The 22,794-nt window shown below is 40.1% G+C and overlaps 1 protein-coding gene across 4 annotated transcripts in view; it reads right to left on the bottom strand.

Moving 5' to 3' along the window:
• The window catches only part of slc39a7 (solute carrier family 39 member 7), a 79,581-nt gene that overhangs the window by 5,569 nt on the left and 51,218 nt on the right, over positions 1-22,794 (bottom strand). The gene's annotated exons all lie outside the window — the stretch shown is intronic.

Genomic DNA, 22,794 nt, shown 5'->3' with positions numbered 1-22,794 from the left:
GCGAAAATTCGCGCAGGGCCCTCTTGTTCTTCTAAGGATTATTAGGGCCCAAGCGAAAATTCGCGCAGGGCCCTCTTGTTCTTCTAAGGATTATTAGGGCCCAAGCGAATTAAGCGCGCAGGGCCCTCTTGTTCTTCTAAGGATTATTATTATTAGGGCCCAAGCGAAAATTCGCGCAGGGCCCTCTTGTTCTTCTAAGGATTATTATTATTTTTTTTTTTTTTTTTTTTTTTTTCGTCTTCCGGGGCTTTTTGGGGGCCTTAACATGCTCAAAAACTCTTGAAAATTGGCACACACATTGGAATCCGCGGCCATTAGGACGCCGGAGAGGCTGGTACCCGGGCGTGGCAGGGGGGCTCGACAGCGCCCCCTTGAAAAAGTCTGAAAATTTGGTCCATATATTAAACATGCTTGCACGTATTAGTATGAAACTCGGTACACATATAGACCTCATCGGGCCGAACAACTTTCGCGCTCTAAGTTAATCGCCACGCCAACAGGAAGTCAGCTATTAAGGGTTGTTTGAAAAACGCATGCTCTGGAATTTGATATACTCCTCCTAGACGATTAATCCGATCGCCACCAAACTCGGTCAGCATGAAGTCAAGACACTGATGATTAAAAATTGCCAGGGGATTTTTGATATCTCGAACGGTTTGGCCGTGGCGAGGCAACGAATTTATGGCGAGAAAAAGGAAACAGGAAATGTGTTATAACGTCTTAATACATATATTGATCTTTATGAAACTTCACGAGTGTGTTCGTTATAGGAGTCTGATCACATGGATGTGACTATTGTGAGTCAAAGTTATAGCGCCACCAACTGGCAGCAGGAAGTGTATCACTTTTTGAAATGTTTTGAGATCACCCTCTTATTTTTACCTGATTTGCTTCAAACTTCATCAGTGTAATGTCAATACACAGCAGATGTAGACCTATGACAGGATTTTTGATATTTGAAATATTGTTGCCATGGCAACAGGTCAAACTGTAATAATATTCTTGAGTGTTTTTGAGGCTCTTAACATGCTTCAAATTGCATGAAACTCGACACACACATCAATATTGTCAACCAGTAGACATGGACAAAGCCATAGAAATGGGCGTGGTGGAGGGGCTCAGTAGCGCCACCTTTTGACAAAAGTGGGGGGGTTAGTTTTTCCTACAGTCACCAAACTCGGTACACATATTATTCTCATCAAGCCGGACAATTTTCTAATTTACATTCATTAGCTCCGACCAACAGGAAGTCAGCTATTTTGGTTTGAATGTTAATTTTTTGAAAAAACAGGCTATGAATTTTATACTACTACTCCTACAGGGTTTATCCAATTTACACCAAGCTTTTTTTAACTTGTTGCGAACACATTGAAGTTGTTTAATTGCAAAAGGATTTTGGATATCTCAAACGGTTTGGCCGTGGCGAGGCAACGAATTTATGGCGAGAAAAGGGAAACAGGAAATGTGTTATAACTTCTGCATACATTGATTGATGTTTATGAAACTTCAGGAGTGTGTTGGTTGTAGTAGTCTGATCACATGGATGTAACTATTGTGAGTCAAAGTTATAGCGCCACCAAATGGCAGCAAGAAGTGTATCACTTTTAAAATGCTTTGAGATCACCCTCTTATTTTTACCTGATTTGCTTCAAACTTCATCAGTGTAATGTCAATACACAGCAGATGTAGACCTATGACAGGATTTTTGATATTTGAAATATTGTTGCCATGGCAACAGGTCAAACTGTAATAATATTCTTGAGTGTTTTTGAGGCTCTTAACATTCTTCAAATTGCATGAAACTCGACACACACATCAATATTGTCAACCAGTAGACATGGACAAAGCCATAGAAATGGGCGTGGTGGAGGGGCTCAGTAGCGCCACCTTTTGACAAAAGTGGGGGTTTAGTTTTTCCTACAGTCACCAAACTCGGTACACATATTGTTCTCATCAAGCCGGACAATTTTCTAATTTACATTCATTAGCTCCGACCAACAGGAAGTCAGCTATTTTGGTTTGAATGTTAATTTTTTGAAAAAACAGGCTATGAATTTTATACTACTACTCCTACAGGGTTTATCCAATTTACACCAAGCTTTTTTTAACTTGTTGCTAACACATTGAAGTTGTTTAATTGCAAACGGATTTTGGATATCTCAAACGGTTTGGCCGTGGCGAGGCAACGAATTTATGGCAAGAAAAGGGAAACAAAGTGTTATAACTTCTGCATACATTAATTGATTTTGATGAAACTTTGGCTTAGTCTTCGTTGTACAAGGCTGATCACATGGATTTGACTATTGTGATTCAAAGTCATAGCGCCACCAACTGGAAGCAGAAAATGTGTCACTTTCAGCATACATTGAGATCACCCTCTTATTTTTACCTGATTTGCTTCAAAATTCATCAGAATAATGTTAAAACTTGGCACATGTAATCCTTTGAAAATGGGCAGGGAGGAGGGGCTCTATAACGGCACCTTGTAGTGCAGTAAATGTGGAGTGAATTTGACATAGTCCTTTGATGTTTAACCGTTTTAAGTGCCTATTGCCCGCTGTGCACAGTTGCCCTGAAGCCACCGGGGTGGCGGTGCCACCGGGCTTGGGCCCGCCATCGCTGCTCGCAGCTATATTTATTTATTTATTTATTTTATTTTATTTTTTTTCCGTCTTCCGGGGCTTTTTGGGGGCCTTAACATGCTCAAAAACTCTTGAAAATTGGCACACACATTGGAATCCGCGGCCATTAGGACGCCGGAGAGGCTGGTACCCGGGCGTGGCAGGGGGGCTCGACAGCGCCCCCTTGAAAAAAGTCTGAAAATTTGGTCCATATATTAAACATGCTTGCACGTATTAGTATGAAACTCGGTACACATATAGACCTCATCGGGCCGAACAACTTTCGCGCTCTAAGTTAATCGCCACGCCAACAGGAAGTCAGCTATTAAGGGTTGTTTGAAAAACGCATGCTCTGGAATTTGATATACTCCTCCTAGACGATTAATCCGATCGCCACCAAACTCGGTCAGCATGAAGTCAAGACACTGATGATTAAAAATTGCCAGGGGATTTTTGATATCTCGAACGGTTTGGCCGTGGCGAGGCAACGAATTTATGGCGAGAAAAAGGAAACAGGAAATGTGTTATAACGTCTTAATACATATATTGATCTTTATGAAACTTCACGAGTGTGTTCGTTATAGGAGTCTGATCACATGGATGTGACTATTGTGAGTCAAAGTTATAGCGCCACCAACTGGCAGCAGGAAGTGTATCACTTTTTGAAATGTTTTGAGATCACCCTCTTATTTTTACCTGATTTGCTTCAAACTTCATCAGTGTAATGTCAATACACAGCAGATGTAGACCTATGACAGGATTTTTGATATTTGAAATATTGTTGCCATGGCAACAGGTCAAACTGTAATAATATTCTTGAGTGTTTTTGAGGCTCTTAACATGCTTCAAATTGCATGAAACTCGACACACACATCAATATTGTCAACCAGTAGACATGGACAAAGCCATAGAAATGGGCGTGGTGGAGGGGCTCAGTAGCGCCACCTTTTGACAAAAGTGGGGGTTAGTTTTTCCTACAGTCACCAAACTCGGTACACATATTATTCTCATCAAGCCGGACAATTTTCTAATTTACATTCATTAGCTCCGACCAACAGGAAGTCAGCTATTTTGGTTTGAATGTTAATTTTTTGAAAAAACAGGCTATGAATTTTATACTACTACTCCTACAGGGTTTATCCAATTTACACCAAGCTTTTTTTAACTTGTTGCGAACACATTGAAGTTGTTTAATTGCAAACGGATTTTGGATATCTCAAACGGTTTGGCCGTGGCGAGGCAACGAATTTATGGCGAGAAAAGGGAAACAGGAAATGTGTTATAACTTCTGCATACATTGATTGATGTTTATGAAACTTCAGGAGTGTGTTGGTTGTAGTAGTCTGATCACATGGATGTAACTATTGTGAGTCAAAGTTATAGCGCCACCAAATGGCAGCAAGAAGTGTATCACTTTTAAAATGCTTTGAGATCACCCTCTTATTTTTACCTGATTTGCTTCAAACTTCATCAGTGTAAAGTCAATACACAGCAGATGTAGACCTATGACAGGATTTTTGATATTTGAAATATTGTTGCCATGGCAACAGGTCAAACTGTAATAATATTCTTGAGTGTTTTTGAGGCTCTTAACATGCTTCAAATTGCATGAAACTCGACACACACATCAATATTGTCAACCAGTAGACATGGACAAAGCCATAGAAATGGGCGTGGTGGAGGGGCTCAGTAGCGCCACCTTTTGACAAAAGTGGGGGGGTTAGTTTTTCCTACAGTCACCAAACTCGGTACACATATTATTCTCATCAAGCCGGACAATTTTCTAATTTACATTCATTAGCTCCGACCAACAGGAAGTCAGCTATTTTGGTTTGAATGTTAATTTTTTTTAAAAACAGGCTATGAATTTTATACTACTACTCCTACAGGGTTTATCCAATTTACACCAAGCTTTTTTTAACTTGTTGCTAACACATTGAAGTTGTTTAATTGCAAACGGATTTTGGATACCTCAAACGGTTTGGCCGTGGCGAGGCAACGAATTTATGGCAAGAAAAGGGAAACAAAGTGTTATAACTTCTGCATACATTAATTGATTTTGATGAAACTTTGGCTTAGTCTTCGTTGTACAAGGCTGATCACATGGATTTGACTATTGTGATTCAAAGTCATAGCACCACCAACTGGAAGCAGAAAATGTGTCACTTTCAGCATACATTGAGATCACCCTCTTATTTTTACCTGATTTGCTTCAAAATTCATCAGAATAATGTTAAAACTTGGCACATGTAATCCTTTGAAAATGGGCAGGGAGGAGGGGCTCTATAACGGCACCTTGTAGTGCAGTAAATGTGGAGTGAATTTGACATAGTCCTTTGATGTTTAACCGTTTTAAGTGCCTATTGCCCGCTGTGCACAGTTGCCCTGAAGCCACCGGGGTGGCGGTGCCACCGGGCTTGGGCCCGCCATCGCTGCTCGCAGCTATATTTATTATTATTTTTTTTATTTTTTTATTTTTTTTTCCGTTTTCCGGGGCTTTTTGGGGGCCTTAACATGCTCAAAAACTCTTGAAAATTGGCACACACATTGGAATCCGCGACCATTAGAACGCCGGAGAGGCTGGTACCCGGGCGTGGCAGGGGGGCTCGACAGCGCCCCCTTGAAAAAAGTCTGAAAATTTGGTCCATATATTAAACATGCTTGCACGTATTAGTATGAAACTCGGTACACATATAGACCTCATCGGGCCGAACAACTTTCACGCTCTAAGTTAATCGCCACGCCAACAGGAAGTCAGCTATTAAGGGTTGTTTGAAAAACGCATGCTCTGGAATTTGATATACTCCTCCTAGACGATTAATCCGATCGCCACCAAACTCGGTCAGCATGAAGTCAAGACACTGATGATTAAAAATTGCCAGGGGATTTTTGATATCTCGAACGGTTTGGCCGTGGCGAGGCAACGAATTTATGGCGAGAAAAAGGAAACAGGAAATGTGTTATAACGTCTTAATACATATATTGATCTTTATGAAACTTCACGAGTGTGTTCGTTATAGGAGTCTGATCACATGGATGTGACTATTGTGAGTCAAAGTTATAGCGCCACCAACTGGCAGCAGGAAGTGTATCACTTTTTGAAATGTTTTGAGATCACCCTCTTATTTTTACCTGATTTGCTTCAAACTTCATCAGTGTAATGTCAATACACAGCAGATGTAGACCTATGACAGGATTTTTGATATTTGAAATATTGTTGCCATGGCAACAGGTCAAACTGTAATAATATTCTTGAGTGTTTTTGAGGCGCTTAACATGCTTCAAATTGCATGAAACTCGACACACACATCAATATTGTCAACCAGTAGACATGGACAAAGCCATAGAAATGGGCGTGGTGGAGGGGCTCAGTAGCGCCACCTTTTGACAAAAGTGGGGGTTAGTTTTTCCTACAGTCACCAAACTCGGTACACATATTATTCTCATCAAGCCGGACAATTTTCTAATTTACATTCATTAGCTCCGACCAACAGGAAGTCAGCTATTTTGGTTTGAATGTTAATTTTTTGAAAAAACAGGCTATGAATTTTATACTACTACTCCTACAGGGTTTATCCAATTTACACCAAGCTTTTTTTAACTTGTTGCGAACACATTGAAGTTGTTTAATTGCAAACGGATTTTGGATATCTCAAACGGTTTGGCCGTGGCGAGGCAACGAATTTATGGCGAGAAAAGGGAAACAGGAAATGTGTTATAACTTCTGCATACATTGATTGATGTTTATGAAACTTCAGGAGTGTGTTGGTTGTAGTAGTCTGATCACATGGATGTAACTATTGTGAGTCAAAGTTATAGCGCCACCAAATGGCAGCAAGAAGTGTATCACTTTTAAAATGCTTTGAGATCACCCTCTTATTTTTACCTGATTTGCTTCAAACTTCATCAGTGTAATGTCAATACACAGCAGATGTAGACCTATGACAGGATTTTTGATATTTGAAATATTGTTGCCATGGCAACAGGTCAAACTGTAATAATATTCTTGAGTGTTTTTGAGGCTCTTAACATGCTTCAAATTGCATGAAACTCGACACACACATCAATATTGTCAACCAGTAGACATGGACAAAGCCATAGAAATGGGCGTGGTGGAGGGGCTCAGTAGCGCCACCTTTTGACAAAAGTGGGGGGGTTAGTTTTTCCTACAGTCACCAAACTCGGTACACATATTATTCTCATCAAGCCGGACAATTTTCTAATTTACATTCATTAGCTCCGACCAACAGGAAGTCAGCTATTTTGGTTTGAATGTTAATTTTTTGAAAAAACAGGCTATGAATTTTATACTACTACTCCTACAGGGTTTATCCAATTTACACCAAGCTTTTTTTAACTTGTTGCGAACACATTGAAGTTGTTTAATTGCAAACGGATTTTGGATATCTCAAACGGTTTGGCCGTGGCGAGGCAACGAATTTATGGCAAGAAAAGGGAAACAAAGTGTTATAACTTCTGCATACATTAATTGATTTTGATGAAACTTTGGCTTAGTCTTCGTTGTACAAGGCTGATCACATGGATTTGACTATTGTGATTCAAAGTCATAGCGCCACCAACTGGAAGCAGAAAATGTGTCACTTTCAGCATACATTGAGATCACCCTCTTATTTTTACCTGATTTGCTTCAAAATTCATCAGAATAATGTTAAAACTTGGCACATGTAATCCTTTGAAAATGGGCAGGGAGGAGGGGCTCTATAGCGGCACCTTGTAGTGCAGTAAATGTGGAGTGAATTTGACATAGTCCTTTGATGTTTAACCGTTTTAAGTGCCTATTGCCCGCTGTGCACAGTTGCCCTGAAGCCACCGGGGTGGCGGTGCCACCGGGCTTGGGCCTGCCATCGCTGCTCGCAGCTATATTTATTATTATTATTTTTTTTTTTCCGTCTTCCGGGGCTTTTTGGGGGCCTTAACGTGCTCAAAAACTCTTGAAAATTGGCACACACATTGGAATCCGCGGCCATTAGGACGCCGGAGAGGCTGGTACCCGGGCGTGGCAGGGGGGCTCGACAGCGCCCCCTTGAAAAAAGTCTGAAAATTTGGTCCATATATTAAACACGCTTGCACGTATTAGTATGAAACTCAGTACACATATAGACCTCATCGGGCCGTACAACTTTCGTGCTCTAAGTTAAACACCACGCCAACAGGAAGTCAGCTATTAAGGGTTGTTTGAAAAACGCATGCTCTGGAATTTGATATACTCCTCCTAGACGATTAATCCGATCGCCACCAAACTCGGTCAGCATGAAGTCAAGACACTGATGATTAAAAATTGCCAGGGGATTTTTGATATCTCGAACGGTTTGGCCGTGGCGAGGCAACAAATTTATGGCGAGAAAAAGGAAACAGGAAATGTGTTATAACGTCTGCATACATATATTGATCTTTATGAAACTTCACGAGTGTGTTGGTTGTAGTAGTCTGATCACATGGATGTGACTATTGTGAGTCAAAGTTATAGTGCCACCAACCGGCAGCAGGAAGTGTATCACTTTTTGAAATGTTTTGAGATCACCCTCTTATTTTTACCTGATTTGCTTCAAACTTCATCAGTGTAATGTCAATACACAGCAGATGTAGACCTATGACAGGATTTTTGATATTTGAAATATTGTTGCCATGGCAACAGGTCAAACTGTAATAATATTCTTGAGTGTTTTTGAGGCTCTTAACATGCTTCAAATTGCATGAAACTCGACACACACATCAATATTGTCAACCAGTAGACATGGACAAAGCCATAGAAATGGGCGTGGTGGAGGGGCTCAGTAGCGCCACCTTTTGACAAAAGTGGGGGGGTTAGTTTTTCCTACAGTCACCAAACTCGGTACACATATTGTTCTCATCAAGCCGGACAATTTTCTAATTTACATTCATTAGCTCCGACCAACAGGAAGTCAGCTATTTTGGTTTGAATGTTAATTTTTTGAAAAAACAGGCTATGAATTTTATACTACTACTCCTACAGGGTTTGTCCAATTTACACCAAGATTTTTTTAACTTGTTGCTAACACATTGAAGTTGTTTAATTGCAAACGGATTTTGGATACCTCAAACGGTTTGGCCGTGGCGAGGCAACAAATTTATGGCGAGAAAAAGGAAACAGGAAATGTGTTATAACGTCTGCATACATATATTGATCTTTATGAAACTTCACGAGTGTGTTAGTTGTAGTAGTCTGATCACATGGATGTGACTATTGTGAGTCAAAGTTATAGCACCACCAACTGGCAGCAGGAAGTGTATCACTTTTTGAAATGCTTTGAGATCACCCTCTTATTTTTACCTGATTTGCTTCAAACTTCATCAGTGTAATGTCAATACACAGCAGATGTAGACCTATGACAGGATTTTTGATATTTGAAATATTGTTGCCATGGCAACAGGTCAAACTGTAATAATATTCTTGAGTGTTTTTGAGGCTCTTAACATGCTTCAAATTGCATGAAACTCGACACACACATCAATATTGTCAACCAGTAGACATGGACAAAGCCATAGAAATGGGCGTGGTGGAGGGGCTCAGTAGCGCCACCTTTTGACAAAAGTGGGGGGGTTAGTTTTTCCTACAGTCACCAAACTCGGTACACATATTATTCTCATCAAGCCGGACAATTTTCTAATTTACATTCATTAGCTCCGACCAACAGGAAGTCAGCTATTTTTGTTTGAATGATAATTTTTTGAAAAAACAGGCTATGAATTTTATACTACTACTCCTACAGGGTTTATCCAATTTACACCAAGCTTTTTTTAACTTGTTGCGAACACATTGAAGTTGTTTAATTGCAAACGAATTTTGGATATCTCAAACGGTTTGGCCGTGGCGAGGCAACGAATTTATGGCGAGAAAAGGGAAACAGGAAATGTGTTATAACTTCTGCATACATTGTTTGATGTTTATGAAACTTCAGGAGTGTGTTGGTTGTAGTAGTCTGATCACATGGATGTAACTATTGTGAGTCAAAGTTATAGCGCCACCAAATGGCAGCAAGAAGTGTATCACTTTTTAAATGCTTTGAGATCACCCTCTTATTTTTACCTGATTTGCTTCAAACTTCATCAGTGTAATGTCAATACACAGCAGATGTAGACCTATGACAGGATTTTTGATATTTGAAATATTGTTGCCATGGCAACAGGTCAAACTGTAATAATATTCTTGAGTGTTTTTGAGGCTCTTAACATGCTTCAAATTGCATGAAACTCGACACACACATCAATATTGTCAACCAGTAGACATGGACAAAGCCATAGAAATGGGCGTGGTGGAGGGGCTCAGTAGCGCCACCTTTTGACAAAAGTGGGGGGGTTAGTTTTTCCTACAGTCACCAAACTCGGTACACATATTATTCTCATCAAGCCGGACAATTTTCTAATTTACATTCATTAGCTCCGACCAACAGGAAGTCAGCTATTTTGGTTTGAATGTTAATTTTTTGAAAAAACAGGCTATGAATTTTATACTACTACTCCTACAGGGTTTATCCAATTTACACCAAGCTTTTTTTAACTTGTTGCTAACACATTGAAGTTGTTTAATTGCAAACGGATTTTGGATATCTCAAACGGTTTGGCCGTGGCGAGGCAACGAATTTATGGCAAGAAAAGGGAAACAAAGTGTTATAACTTCTGCATACATTAATTGATTTTGATGAAACTTTGGCTTAATCTTCGTTGTACAAGGCTGATCACATGGATTTGACTATTGTGATTCAAAGTCATAGCGCCACCAACTGGAAGCAGAAAATGTGTCACTTTCAGCATACATTGAGATCACCCTCTTATTTTTACCTGATTTGCTTCAAAATTCATCAGAATAATGTTAAAACTTGGCACATGTAATCCTTTGAAAATGGGCAGGGAGGAGGGGCTCTATAACGGCACCTTGTAGTGCAGTAAATGTGGAGTGAATTTGACATAGTCCTTTGATGTTTAACCGTTTTAAGTGCCTATTGCCCGCTGTGCACAGTTGCCCTGAAGCCACCGGGGTGGCGGTGCCACCGGGCTTGGGCCCGCCATCGCTGCTCGCAGCTATATTTATTATTATTTTTTTTATTTTTTTATTTTTTTTCCGTTTTCCGGGGCTTTTTGGGGGCCTTAACATGCTCAAAAACTCTTGAAAATTGGCACACACATTGGAATCCGCGACCATTAGAACGCCGGAGAGGCTGGTACCCGGGCGTGGCAGGGGGGCTCGACAGCGCCCCCTTGAAAAAAGTCTGAAAATTTGGTCCATATATTAAACATGCTTGCACGTATTAGTATGAAACTCGGTACACATATAGACCTCATCGGGCCGAACAACTTTCACGCTCTAAGTTAATCGCCACGCCAACAGGAAGTCAGCTATTAAGGGTTGTTTGAAAAACGCATGCTCTGGAATTTGATATACTCCTCCTAGACGATTAATCCGATCGCCACCAAACTCGGTCAGCATGAAGTCAAGACACTGATGATTAAAAATTGCCAGGGGATTTTTGATATCTCGAACGGTTTGGCCGTGGCGAGGCAACGAATTTATGGCGAGAAAAAGGAAACAGGAAATGTGTTATAACGTCTTAATACATATATTGATCTTTATGAAACTTCACGAGTGTGTTCGTTATAGGAGTCTGATCACATGGATGTGACTATTGTGAGTCAAAGTTATAGCGCCACCAACTGGCAGCAGGAAGTGTATCACTTTTTGAAATGTTTTGAGATCACCCTCTTATTTTTACCTGATTTGCTTCAAACTTCATCAGTGTAATGTCAATACACAGCAGATGTAGACCTATGACAGGATTTTTGATATTTGAAATATTGTTGCCATGGCAACAGGTCAAACTGTAATAATATTCTTGAGTGTTTTTGAGGCTCTTAACATGCTTCAAATTGCATGAAACTCGACACACACATCAATATTGTCAACCAGTAGACATGGACAAAGCCATAGAAATGGGCGTGGTGGAGGGGCTCAGTAGCGCCACCTTTTGACAAAAGTGGGGGGGTTAGTTTTTCCTACAGTCACCAAACTCGGTACACATATTATTCTCATCAAGCCGGACAATTTTCTAATTTACATTCATTAGCTCCGACCAACAGGAAGTCAGCTATTTTGGTTTGAATGTTAATTTTTTGAAAAAACAGGCTATGAATTTTATACTACTACTCCTACAGGGTTTATCCAATTTACACCAAGCTTTTTTTAACTTGTTGCGAACACATTGAAGTTGTTTAATTGCAAACGGATTTTGGATATCTCAAACGGTTTGGCCGTGGCGAGGCAACGAATTTATGGCGAGAAAAGGGAAACAGGAAATGTGTTATAACTTCTGCATACATTGATTGATGTTTATGAAACTTCAGGAGTGTGTTGGTTGTAGTAGTCTGATCACATGGATGTAACTATTGTGAGTCAAAGTTATAGCGCCACCAAATGGCAGCAAGAAGTGTATCACTTTTAAAATGCTTTGAGATCACCCTCTTATTTTTACCTGATTTGCTTCAAACTTCATCAGTGTAATGTCAATACACAGCAGATGTAGACCTATGACAGGATTTTTGATATTTGAAATATTGTTGCCATGGCAACAGGTCAAACTGTAATAATATTCTTGAGTGTTTTTGAGGCTCTTAACATGCTTCAAATTGCATGAAACTCGACACACACATCAATATTGTCAACCAGTAGACATGGACAAAGCCATAGAAATGGGCGTGGTGGAGGGGCTCAGTAGCGCCACCTTTTGACAAAAGTGGGGGTTAGTTTTTCCTACAGTCACCAAACTCGGTACACATATTATTCTCATCAAGCCGGACAATTTTCTAATTTACATTCATTAGCTCCGACCAACAGGAAGTCAGCTATTTTGGTTTGAATGTTAATTTTTTGAAAAAACAGGCTATGAATTTTATACTACTACTCCTACAGGGTTTATCCCATTTACACCAAGCTTTTTTAACTTGTTGCTAACACATTGAAGTTGTTTAATTGCAAACGGATTTTGGATATCTCAAACGGTTTGGCCGTGGCGAGGCAACGAATTTATGGCAAGAAAAGGGAAACAAAGTGTTATAACTTCTGCATACATTAATTGATTTTGATGAAACTTTGGCTTAGTCTTCGTTGTACAAGGCTGATCACATGGATTTGACTATTGTGATTCAAAGTCATAGCGCCACCAACTGGAAGCAGAAAATGTGTCACTTTCAGCATACATTGAGATCACCCTCTTATTTTTACCTGATTTGCTTCAAAATTCATCAGAATAATGTTAAAACTTGGCACATGTAATCCTTTGAAAATGGGCAGGGAGGAGGGGCTCTATAACGGCACCTTGTAGTGCAGTAAATGTGGAGTGAATTTGACATAGTCCTTTGATGTTTAACCGTTTTAAGTGCCTATTGCCCGCTGTGCACAGTTGCCCTGAAGCCACCGGGGTGGCGGTGCCACCGGGCTTGGGCCCGCCATCGCTGCTCGCAGCTATATTTATTTATTTTATTTTATTTTTTTTTCGTCTCCCGGGGCTTTTTGGGGGCCTTAACATGCTCAAAAACTCTTGAAAATTGGCACACACATTGGAATCCGCGGCCATTAGGACGCCGGAGAGGCTGGTACCCGGGCGTGGCAGGGGGGCTCGACAGCGCCCCCTTGAAAAAAGTCTGAAAATTTGGTCCATATATTAAACATGCTTGCACGTATTAGTATGAAACTCGGTACACATATAGACCTCATCGGGCCGAACAACTTTCGCGCTCTAAGTTAATCGCCACGCCAACAGGAAGTCAGCTATTAAGGGTTGTTTGAAAAACGCATGCTCTGGAATTTGATATACTCCTCCTAGACGATTAATCCGATCGCCACCAAACTCGGTCAGCATGAAGTCAAGACACTGATGATTAAAAATTGCCAGGGGATTTTTGATATCTCGAACGGTTTGGCCGTGGCGAGGCAACGAATTTATGGCGAGAAAAAGGAAACAGGAAATGTGTTATAACGTCTTAATACATATATTGATCTTTATGAAACTTCACGAGTGTGTTCGTTATAGGAGTCTGATCACATGGATGTGACTATTGTGAGTCAAAGTTATAGCGCCACCAACTGGCAGCAGGAAGTGTATCACTTTTTGAAATGTTTTGAGATCACCCTCTTATTTTTACCTGATTTGCTTCAAACTTCATCAGTGTAATGTCAATACACAGCAGATGTAGACCTATGACAGGATTTTTGATATTTGAAATATTGTTGCCATGGCAACAGGTCAAACTGTAATAATATTCTTGAGTGTTTTTGAGGCTCTTAACATGCTTCAAATTGCATGAAACTCGACACACACATCAATATTGTCAACCAGTAGACATGGACAAAGCCATAGAAATGGGCGTGGTGGAGGGGCTCAGTAGCGCCACCTTTTGACAAAAGTGGGGGGTTAGTTTTTCCTACAGTCACCAAACTCGGTACACATATTATTCTCATCAAGCCGGACAATTTTCTAATTTACATTCATTAGCTCCGACCAACAGGAAGTCAGCTATTTTGGTTTGAATGTTAATTTTTTGAAAAAACAGGCTATGAATTTTATACTACTACTCCTACAGGGTTTATCCAATTTACACCAAGCTTTTTTTAACTTGTTGCGAACACATTGAAGTTGTTTAATTGCAAACGGATTTTGGATATCTCAAATGGTTTGGCCGTGGCGAGGCAACGAATTTATGGCGAGAAAAGGGAAACAGGAAATGTGTTATAACTTCTGCATACATTGATTGATGTTTATGAAACTTCAGGAGTGTGTTGGTTGTAGTAGTCTGATCACATGGATGTAACTATTGTGAGTCAAAGTTATAGCGCCACCAAATGGCAGCAAGAAGTGTATCACTTTTAAAATGCTTTGAGATCACCCTCTTATTTTTACCTGATTTGCTTCAAACTTCATCAGTGTAAAGTCAATACACAGCAGATGTAGACCTATGACAGGATTTTTGATATTTGAAATATTGTTGCCATGGCAACAGGTCAAACTGTAATAATATTCTTGAGTGTTTTTGAGGCTCTTAACATGCTTCAAATTGCATGAAACTCGACACACACATCAATATTGTCAACCAGTAGACATGGACAAAGCCATAGAAATGGGCGTGGTGGAGGGGCTCAGTAGCGCCACCTTTTGACAAAAGTGGGGGGGTTAGTTTTTCCTACAGTCACCAAACTCGGTACACATATTATTCTCATCAAGCCGGACAATTTTCTAATTTACATTCATTAGCTCCGACCAACAGGAAGTCAGCTATTTTGGTTTGAATGTTAATTTTTTTAAAAAACAGGCTATGAATTTTATACTACTACTCCTACAGGGTTTATCCAATTTACACCAAGCTTATTTTAACTTGTTGCTAACACATTGAAGTTGTTTAATTGCAAACGGATTTTGGATACCTCAAACGGTTTGGCCGTGGCGAGGCAACGAATTTATGGCAAGAAAAGGGAAACAAAGTGTTATAACTTCTGCATACATTAATTGATTTTGATGAAACTTTGGCTTAGTCTTCGTTGTACAAGGCTGATCACATGGATTTGACTATTGTGATTCAAAGTCATAGCACCACCAACTGGAAGCAGAAAATGTGTCACTTTCAGCATACATTGAGATCACCCTCTTATTTTTACCTGATTTGCTTCAAAATTCATCAGAATAATGTTAAAACTTGGCACATGTAATCCTTTGAAAATGGGCAGGGAGGAGGGGCTCTATAACGGCACCTTGTAGTGCAGTAAATGTGGAGTGAATTTGACATAGTCCTTTGATGTTTAACCGTTTTAAGTGCCTATTGCCCGCTGTGCACAGTTGACCTGAAGCCACCGGGGTGGCGGTGCCACCGGGCTTGGGCCCGCCATCGCTGCTCGCAGCTATATTTTTTTTTTTTTTCCGTCTTCCGGGGCTTTTTGGGGGCCTTAACATGCTCAAAAACTCTTGAAAATTGGCACACACATTGGAATCCGCGGCCATTAGGACGCCGGAGAGGCTGGTACCCGGGCGTGGCATGGAGGCTCGACAGCGCCCCCTTGAAAAAAGTCTGAAAATTTGGTCCATATATTAAACATGCTTGCACGTATTAGTATGAAACTCGGTACACATATAGACCTCATCGGGCCGAACAACTTTCGCGCTCTAAGTTAATCGCCACGCCAACAGGAAGTCAGCTATTAAGGGTTGTTTGAAAAACGCATGCTCTGGAATTTGATATACTCCTCCTAGACGATTAATCCGATCGCCACCAAACTCAGTCAGCATGAAGTCAAGACACTGATGATTAAAAATTGCCAGGGGATTTTTGATATCTCGAACGGTTTGGCCGTGGCGAGGCAACGAATTTATGGCGAGAAAAAGGAAACAGGAAATGTGTTATAACGTCTTAATACATATATTGATCTTTATGAAACTTCACGAGTGTGTTCGTTATAGGAGTCTGATCACATGGATGTGACTATTGTGAGTCAAAGTTATAGCGCCACCAACTGGCAGCAGGAAGTGTATCACTTTTTGAAATGTTTTGAGATCACCCTCTTATTTTTACCTGATTTGCTTCAAACTTCATCAGTGTAATGTCAATACACAGCAGATGTAGACCTATGACAGGATTTTTGATATTTGAAATATTGTTGCCATGGCAACAGGTCAAACTGTAATAATATTCTTGAGTGTTTTTGAGGCGCTTAACATGCTTCAAATTGCATGAAACTCGACACACACATCAATATTGTCAACCAGTAGACATGGACAAAGCCATAGAAATGGGCGTGGTGGAGGGGCTCAGTAGCGCCACCTTTTGACAAAAGTGGGGGGTTAGTTTTTCCTACAGTCACCAAACTCGGTACACATATTATTCTCATCAAGCCGGACAATTTTCTAATTTACATTCATTAGCTCCGACCAACAGGAAGTCAGCTATTTTGGTTTGAATGTTAATTTTTTGAAAAAACAGGCTATGAATTTTATACTACTACTCCTACAGGGTTTATCCAATTTACACCAAGCTTTTTTTAACTTGTTGCGAACACATTGAAGTTGTTTAATTGCAAACGGATTTTGGATATCTCAAACGGTTTGGCCGTGGCGAGGCAACGAATTTATGGCGAGAAAAGGGAAACAGGAAATGTGTTATAACTTCTGCATACATTGATTGATGTTTATGAAACTTCAGGAGTGTGTTGGTTGTAGTAGTCTGATCACATGGATGTAACTATTGTGAGTCAAAGTTATAGCGCCACCAAATGGCAGCAAGAAGTGTATCACTTTTAAAATGCTTTGAGATCACCCTCTTATTTTTACCTGATTTGCTTCAAACTTCATCAGTGTAATGTCAATACACAGCAGATGTAGACCTATGACAGGATTTTTGATATTTGAAATATTGTTGCCATGGCAACAGGTCAAACTGTAATAATATTCTTGAGTGTTTTTGAGGCTCTTAACATGCTTCAAATTGCATGAAACTCGACACACACATCAATATTGTCAACCAGTAGACATGGACAAAGCCATAGAAATGGGCGTGGTGGAGGGGCTCAGTAGCGCCACCTTTTGACAAAAGTGGGGGGGTTAGTTTTTCCTACAGTCACCAAACTCGGTACACATATTATTCTCATCAAGCCGGACAATTTTCTAATTTACATTCATTAGCTCCGACCAACAGGAAGTCAGCTATTTTGGTTTGAATGTTAATTTTTTGAAAAAACAGGCTATGAATTTTATACTACTACTCCTACAGGGTTTATCCAATTTACACCAAGCTTTTTTTAACTTGTTGCGAACACATTGAAGTTGTTTAATTGCAAACGGATTTTGGATATCTCAAACGGTTTGGCCGTGGCGAGGCAACGAATTTATGGCAAGAAAAGGGAAACAAAGTGTTATAACTTCTGCATACATTAATTGATTTTGATGAAACTTTGGCTTAGTCTTCGTTGTACAAGGCTGATCACATGGATTTGACTATTGTGATTCAAAGTCATAGCGCCACCAACTGGAAGCAGAAAATGTGTCACTTTCAGCATACATTGAGATCACCCTCTTATTTTTACCTGATTTGCTTCAAAATTCATCAGAATAATGTTAAAACTTGGCACATGTAATCCTTTGAAAATGGGCAGGGAGGAGGGGCTCTATAGCGGCACCTTGTAGTGCAGTAAATGTGGAGTGAATTTGACATAGTCCTTTGATGTTTAACCGTTTTAAGTGCCTATTGCCCGCTGTGCACAGTTGCCCTGAAGCCACCGGGGTGGCGGTGCCACCGGGCTTGGGCCTGCCATCGCTGCTCGCAGCTATATTTATTATTATTATTTTTTTTTTTTTCCGTCTTCCGGGGCTTTTTGGGGGCCTTAACGTGCTCAAAAACTCTTGAAAATTGGCACACACATTGGAATCCGCGGCCATTAGGACGCCGGAGAGGCTGGTACCCGGGCGTGGCAGGGGGGCTCGACAGCGCCCCCTTGAAAAAAGTCTGAAAATTTGGTCCATATATTAAACACGCTTGCACGTATTAGTATGAAACTCAGTACACATATAGACCTCATCGGGCCGTACAACTTTCGTGCTCTAAGTTAAACACCACGCCAACAGGAAGTCAGCTATTAAGGGTTGTTTGAAAAACGCATGCTCTGGAATTTGATATACTCCTCCTAGACGATTAATCCGATCGCCACCAAACTCGGTCAGCATGAAGTCAAGACACTGATGATTAAAAATTGCCAGGGGATTTTTGATATCTCGAACGGTTTGGCCGTGGCGAGGCAACAAATTTATGGCGAGAAAAAGGAAACAGGAAATGTGTTATAACGTCTGCATACATATATTGATCTTTATGAAACTTCACGAGTGTGTTGGTTGTAGTAGTCTGATCACATGGATGTGACTATTGTGAGTCAAAGTTATAGTGCCACCAACCGGCAGCAGGAAGTGTATCACTTTTTGAAATGTTTTGAGATCACCCTCTTATTTTTACCTGATTTGCTTCAAACTTCATCAGTGTAATGTCAATACACAGCAGATGTAGACCTATGACAGGATTTTTGATATTTGAAATATTGTTGCCATGGCAACAGGTCAAACTGTAATAATATTCTTGAGTGTTTTTGAGGCTCTTAACATGCTTCAAATTGCATGAAACTCGACACACACATCAATATTGTCAACCAGTAGACATGGACAAAGCCATAGAAATGGGCGTGGTGGAGGGGCTCAGTAGCGCCACCTTTTGACAAAAGTGGGGGGGTTAGTTTTTCCTACAGTCACCAAACTCGGTACACATATTGTTCTCATCAAGCCGGACAATTTTCTAATTTACATTCATTAGCTCCGACCAACAGGAAGTCAGCTATTTTGGTTTGAATGTTAATTTTTTGAAAAAACAGGCTATGAATTTTATACTACTACTCCTACAGGGTTTGTCCAATTTACACCAAGATTTTTTTAACTTGTTGCTAACACATTGAAGTTGTTTAATTGCAAACGGATTTTGGATACCTCAAACGGTTTGGCCGTGGCGAGGCAACAAATTTATGGCGAGAAAAAGGAAACAGGAAATGTGTTATAACGTCTGCATACATATATTGATCTTTATGAAACTTCACGAGTGTGTTAGTTGTAGTAGTCTGATCACATGGATGTGACTATTGTGAGTCAAAGTTATAGCACCACCAACTGGCAGCAGGAAGTGTATCACTTTTTGAAATGCTTTGAGATCACCCTCTTATTTTTACCTGATTTGCTTCAAACTTCATCAGTGTAATGTCAATACACAGCAGATGTAGACCTATGACAGGATTTTTGATATTTGAAATATTGTTGCCATGGCAACAGGTCAAACTGTAATAATATTCTTGAGTGTTTTTGAGGCTCTTAACATGCTTCAAATTGCATGAAACTCGACACACACATCAATATTGTCAACCAGTAGACATGGACAAAGCCATAGAAATGGGCGTGGTGGAGGGGCTCAGTAGCGCCACCTTTTGACAAAAGTGGGGGGTTAGTTTTTCCTACAGTCACCAAACTCGGTACACATATTATTCTCATCAAGCCGGACAATTTTCTAATTTACATTCATTAGCTCCGACCAACAGGAAGTCAGCTATTTTTGTTTGAATGATAATTTTTTGAAAAAACAGGCTATGAATTTTATACTACTACTCCTACAGGGTTTATCCAATTTACACCAAGCTTTTTTTAACTTGTTGCGAACACATTGAAGTTGTTTAATTGCAAACGAATTTTGGATATCTCAAACGGTTTGGCCGTGGCGAGGCAACGAATTTATGGCGAGAAAAGGGAAACAGGAAATGTGTTATAACTTCTGCATACATTGTTTGATGTTTATGAAACTTCAGGAGTGTGTTGGTTGTAGTAGTCTGATCACATGGATGTAACTATTGTGAGTCAAAGTTATAGCGCCACCAAATGGCAGCAAGAAGTGTATCACTTTTTAAATGCTTTGAGATCACCCTCTTATTTTTACCTGATTTGCTTCAAACTTCATCAGTGTAATGTCAATACACAGCAGATGTAGACCTATGACAGGATTTTTGATATTTGAAATATTGTTGCCATGGCAACAGGTCAAACTGTAATAATATTCTTGAGTGTTTTTGAGGCTCTTAACATGCTTCAAATTGCATGAAACTCGACACACACATCAATATTGTCAACCAGTAGACATGGACAAAGCCATAGAAATGGGCGTGGTGGAGGGGCTCAGTAGCGCCACCTTTTGACAAAAGTGGGGGGTTAGTTTTTCCTACAGTCACCAAACTCGGTACACATATTATTCTCATCAAGCCGGACAATTTTCTAATTTACATTCATTAGCTCCGACCAACAGGAAGTCAGCTATTTTGGTTTGAATGTTAATTTTTTGAAAAAACAGGCTATGAATTTTATACTACTACTCCTACAGGGTTTATCCAATTTACACCAAGCTTTTTTTAACTTGTTGCTAACACATTGAAGTTGTTTAATTGCAAACGGATTTTGGATATCTCAAACGGTTTGGCCGTGGCGAGGCAACGAATTTATGGCAAGAAAAGGGAAACAAAGTGTTATAACTTCTGCATACATTAATTGATTTTGATGAAACTTTGGCTTAATCTTCGTTGTACAAGGCTGATCACATGGATTTGACTATTGTGATTCAAAGTCATAGCGCCACCAACTGGAAGCAGAAAATGTGTCACTTTCAGCATACATTGAGATCACCCTCTTATTTTTACCTGATTTGCTTCAAAATTCATCAGAATAATGTTAAAACTTGGCACATGTAATCCTTTGAAAATGGGCAGGGAGGAGGGGCTCTATAACGGCACCTTGTAGTGCAGTAAATGTGGAGTGAATTTGACATAGTCCTTTGATGTTTAACCGTTTTAAGTGCCTATTGCCCGCTGTGCACAGTTGCCCTGAAGCCACCGGGGTGGCGGTGCCACCGGGCTTGGGCCCGCCATCGCTGCTCGCAGCTATATTTATTATTATTTTTTTTATTTTTTTATTTTTTTTTCCGTTTTCCGGGGCTTTTTGGGGGCCTTAACATGCTCAAAAACTCTTGAAAATTGGTACACACATTGGAATCCGCGACCATTAGAACGCCGGAGAGGCTGGTACCCGGGCGTGGCAGGGGGGCTCGACAGCGCCCCCTTGAAAAAAGTCTGAAAATTTGGTCCATATATTAAACATGCTTGCACGTATTAGTATGAAACTCGGTACACATATAGACCTCATCGGGCCGAACAACTTTCACGCTCTAAGTTAATCGCCACGCCAACAGGAAGTCAGCTATTAAGGGTTGTTTGAAAAACGCATGCTCTGGAATTTGATATACTCCTCCTAGACGATTAATCCGATCGCCACCAAACTCGGTCAGCATGAAGTCAAGACACTGATGATTAAAAATTGCCAGGGGATTTTTGATATCTCGAACGGTTTGGCCGTGGCGAGGCAACGAATTTATGGCGAGAAAAAGGAAACAGGAAATGTGTTATAACGTCTTAATACATATATTGATCTTTATGAAACTTCACGAGTGTGTTCGTTATAGGAGTCTGATCACATGGATGTGACTATTGTGAGTCAAAGTTATAGCGCCACCAACTGGCAGCAGGAAGTGTATCACTTTTTGAAATGTTTTGAGATCACCCTCTTATTTTTACCTGATTTGCTTCAAACTTCATCAGTGTAATGTCAATACACAGCAGATGTAGACCTATGACAGGATTTTTGATATTTGAAATATTGTTGCCATGGCAACAGGTCAAACTGTAATAATATTCTTGAGTGTTTTTGAGGCTCTTAACATGCTTCAAATTGCATGAAACTCGACACACACATCAATATTGTCAACCAGTAGACATGGACAAAGCCATAGAAATGGGCGTGGTGGAGGGGCTCAGTAGCGCCACCTTTTGACAAAAGTGGGGGGTTAGTTTTTCCTACAGTCACCAAACTCGGTACACATATTATTCTCATCAAGCCGGACAATTTTCTAATTTACATTCATTAGCTCCGACCAACAGGAAGTCAGCTATTTTGGTTTGAATGTTAATTTTTTGAAAAAACAGGCTATGAATTTTATACTACTACTCCTACAGGGTTTATCCAATTTACACCAAGCTTTTTTTAACTTGTTGCGAACACATTGAAGTTGTTTAATTGCAAACGGATTTTGGATATCTCAAACGGTTTGGCCGTGGCGAGGCAACGAATTTATGGCGAGAAAAGGGAAACAGGAAATGTGTTATAACTTCTGCATACATTGATTGATGTTTATGAAACTTCAGGAGTGTGTTGGTTGTAGTAGTCTGATCACATGGATGTAACTATTGTGAGTCAAAGTTATAGCGCCACCAAATGGCAGCAAGAAGTGTATCACTTTTAAAATGCTTTGAGATCACCCTCTTATTTTTACCTGATTTGCTTCAAACTTCATCAGTGTAATGTCAATACACAGCAGATGTAGACCTATGACAGGATTTTTGATATTTGAAATATTGTTGCCATGGCAACAGGTCAAACTGTAATAATATTCTTGAGTGTTTTTGAGGCTCTTAACATGCTTCAAATTGCATGAAACTCGACACACACATCAATATTGTCAACCAGTAGACATGGACAAA

This window comes from Chanodichthys erythropterus, chromosome 15, assembly GCF_024489055.1.
Source record: "Chanodichthys erythropterus isolate Z2021 chromosome 15, ASM2448905v1, whole genome shotgun sequence".
Taxonomy (NCBI): Eukaryota; Metazoa; Chordata; class Actinopteri; order Cypriniformes; family Xenocyprididae; genus Chanodichthys; species Chanodichthys erythropterus.
The sequence above is the reverse complement of the archived record's forward strand: the minus strand, read 5'-3'. Positions and strand labels throughout refer to the sequence as shown.